Source organism: Lepidothrix coronata, unplaced genomic scaffold, assembly GCF_001604755.1.
Source record: "Lepidothrix coronata isolate B3197 unplaced genomic scaffold, Lepidothrix_coronata-1.0 Scaffold119, whole genome shotgun sequence".
Classification (NCBI taxonomy): domain Eukaryota; kingdom Metazoa; phylum Chordata; class Aves; order Passeriformes; family Pipridae; genus Lepidothrix; species Lepidothrix coronata.
Genome location: NW_016690299.1, coordinates 311,650 through 315,501, shown reverse-complemented (window position 1 = coordinate 315,501; position 3,852 = coordinate 311,650).

Here is a 3,852-nt window from a genome sequence, read left to right as displayed (position 1 = left end):
CTCTCCAGCTCTCCTGGAGCCCCTTTAGGCCCTGCAAGGGGCTCTCAGGTCTTCTTGGAGCTGATGATTTTCAGGATGTTTTTTCCTTACCGTGGCTGGCTGGAAAGCCAGCAGGAATCCAGAGTAGGAGCCACTGCTCCTTTGGAAATAGTTGTTAAATTGAAAAACAGTGGATTTGTAGGAATTCATTTAACCCATGGGAAGTTCCATAGGGACAGAAAGCTTTGCCTAAAACAGGGACAACTTAAGAGAGATCAGATAGATTTTAAAATTCCAGTTGAATCAATTAAATTAGAATGAAGTTAAATCTGAATGCAAGTCCAGTGAAAATTCCTAGGAAACAGATTTCATTTATCTCAGGACGCAGATTTTACACAAAATCTTGCAACAAATAGTATGTTTCTGGACTTCTGTTCTCCTGTTTTGTTTTCCCCTTGTAGCTTTGGGAAGGGGAAGGAGATTCCTCCATTTCCACTTGTAAAATTTCCAGCCCTATTCACACAGAGAAAAAAAAGAGAGAAAAGGGGGGGAAATACCATGAATGAGACTGAAATCTTCCCTTTTTATTTGAATAAAATTGAGTTTTTGATCACTCTCACTTCACAGAACTGAACAGAGAGCAATCCTGTGGAGCCCACTGGCCAGTGTCCCCAGTGACACGTGAAATGGAGCCAGACTGAACCCTCGAGGTTCTGGTCACACTTATGAGAAAAATGATATTATGTGTCCCTTTCTGTGGGCAGCAATGACAATTTATTCCCCTTTAATCACTGTCTTCTATCAAAATTTCTCCAGCATGATCCGTGAGCGTCTGTTAGAGCAGCTCCACATCGTGTTTCTGGAAACTCCACAATAAATGGGTTTAATTGTACTGGAAATGAGGGGAATAATTCAGATATGTACAATATGCACACGATGCTCTGATTGCACAAGAGGTAGTGCTTATATTGTATTTGCTAATTAATTTCCCTGGAATGGCAGTGCCAGCACCCCTGTGTGATGGGGGGATTTGGGGTAAGGGGACATTGTCTCTGCAGTAAAGCAACCCTGACCCTTCTCCTGCCTTCATGCTCCTTGAGCTGTGACAAATAGATTTAATTTCAGAGCTTTCGAGGAAATTGCATCAATATTTAAACAAATTCTGAAAAGTTGCTTTGGAAATGTAAATTCCCTTCCTTCCTCCCCCCAGAGATGCCCCACCCTTGCTCCAGGGAAGGGAAGGGGTTGGAGCAGTGCTGACAATCCCTCACCTGCACAGCAGGTGTGTGTCCTCCAGGAACAGCTCCAGGGGACCTGGAACAACAGGGATGAGGCTCTGAAAGGGATAGGAGGAGACAAAACGGCCTCAAGCTGTGCCAGGGAGGTTTAGGTTGAACACTGGAAAAATTGCTTCCTGGAAGGGGCTGCCCAGCCCTGGCACAGCTGCCCAGGGCAGGGCTGGAGTCCCATCCCCGGGGGATTTAAAAGCCCTCTGGATGTGGCACTTGGGGACATGGGCAGTGGTGTGATGCCCAGGGCAGCCAAATTTAAACGTGTTACTCCTTCAAAACGTGGCTGAAAGGCATCTCTTGCTTTGCCCCCAGCTTCTGGGATGAAATCTGAGACTCAGACACCCCTGTGGGAGCAAAATTTCCCCCCCTCCAGTCCCTGGAGCTGGTGTGGATGGCAATGAGCACCACACTGTAATTGTGCTGTGCTGGAATGTGCAGAGGGCACAGCAGGGCAGGGAATGCAATTTCAGTTTAGGCTTTTGAACTGGAGCTTAATTATATCCCAGAATTTACTCTGCCCTTCACATGGGGCTCTAGATAGATCAAGATTAATTATGCTGTGGAGATCTCTCCCCCTCTGGCCCAACTCTCTCTCTAACTGGTTGCCTGTGTATTTTGACCGGGCAATAAACCATTTTCTGAGGACAGGGAAACTCCAATCTCTCTTTGCTATTAGCAGGACGGGTTTTTCTGCTCTGGGAAGGTTCATCAATTGCACCAACATAATTACCATATAACCATACTCCAGTAATTATTTCACTATAGCTCTTCCTGTAGTGACTGCTATTGAATAGAGCAGCTTTTTCAATATACCTTAAATCTATTCCCCAGCAACACCAGCTAAATCAAAACATGTCCTGTTACTGAGGAACAAATACCTTGTGTTGGGAATCACGCTGGAGGAGGCAGAGCTGCTCAGCTGTGAGGTTCCTGCAGGTTGCTGGGGGTGCAGCAGGGCCAGGGAAAGCCCCCAGGGCAGTGCCAGTGGCTCTCCTGGGATGTCCCAGGGGAGCTGGGACCTGGCCTGAGGGGAGTGTGACCCCAATCCTGCCAGAGCTCAGGGAGGGTTTGGACAACACTCTCAGGGACAGGGAGGGATTGTTGGGGTGTCCTGGGCAGGGCCAGGGCTTGGACTGGATGGTCCTTGGGTGTCCTCAGAATTTTCTGTGATTCTGTTACCCTGTGATTTCCTTCCAGAGGAGACATGGTTTGGGCTCTGTTGTTGCTGCCATCAGAGCATCTTCTCTTTCAACCCTTCAGAAGGGAGAAGAGACCACCCAGGGACACGTGCTGGCCATGCCTGAGGGGGTCTGGTCCCTGTGTCTGAAAGGGGACAAGTCATCTCCTGGTGTGGGATCATGGGCTGCTCTCAAGTCCCTGCAGCTGAGAGACACAGGGGGCAGGTGGTGGAGCCTGGGGAGGAGCTGCATTTCACCCTATCCACCCTTCTCTGAGGCAGCCAGACCCACTAGGACCCCGAGGAGGAGCTGGGGGTCAGTGATGGGGGTCTGCTGTGTGCTGCTTACACCCACTCTTGTCAGGGGCAGGGGCTGGGGGGACATCGAGGCTGGGGGAAGCTCAGGAAAACTCACCTGCAGGAGCAGGTGAACCAGGCAAGGGCAGGATCAGAGCCTGCTGCAGGCTGAGGCTGCAGAGAGAAAATCCTGCACAGGGCTTCCCACACCCCCAGAGCCACCCGGCTCTCCTGTGCCAGGTGTCCAATCCATCTGGGACTGCACAGCCACCAGGGCCTGTCTGTGCCACCATCTGTCCTGCCAGGCTGCAGTTCAGGAGGAGGAGAGGGCTGGGAGGTTCCTCCCCAGCCCCGGCCGTCCCTCCTGGCGTTGCAGTTGCCATCATTGCAGTGCTCACTCGCAATAAAATAAATGGTTTAAACCTCGTTTCCCTTTGCAATTCGTGATACATAAACCAAAGGCAAGTAAAATAAACTTGTCTGAAAGGAGTGAATTAACTGCTTATTTCGGGAAACGTGCACTCAGGTGTTTGACAGGAGCATTTTATCGCTGCAATATCCCGCCGGCAGCGCTTTGTGTGCGAGCAGAGAGGCTCAGCCAGGGCTGGTCTGAGCACAGCCCCGAGGGCTGGGCAGCTCAGGGGAGGTTTGTGGCCATGGGGAGCCAGCTGCGGGGTGACCATGACAGCCACTCACCCTCTTCCCGTGCGGAGAAGCCACCCCCAGCCCAGCAGGAGCTGTGCCCCGTGGCACAGTGCCCAACCTTGGCACTGCCAGCTGGGGCTCTGCCCACACGGGACTGCTTCCTTCTGGCTGGCATTGGGGAAAGGTGGAGGAATAAAGAACTGTAACCTGCCTGTCCTTGGCAAAAGGAAACTCCTGCAAACCAAGATGCAACTTTGGAAAACGGGACACTGGCATTGCCGTGGTCACTGCCCCACACGTCTCTACATTCACCTGGGAGAGAAATGGGTGTTAAGCCATAAAATCACAGAAAGGTTTGGGTTGGAAGGGCCTTAAAACCTGTACCAGGGCCTCACCACCCTCACAACCAGGAATTCCTTCCCCATATCCCATCTCTCCCTGCCCTCTGGCAGTGGGAAGCCA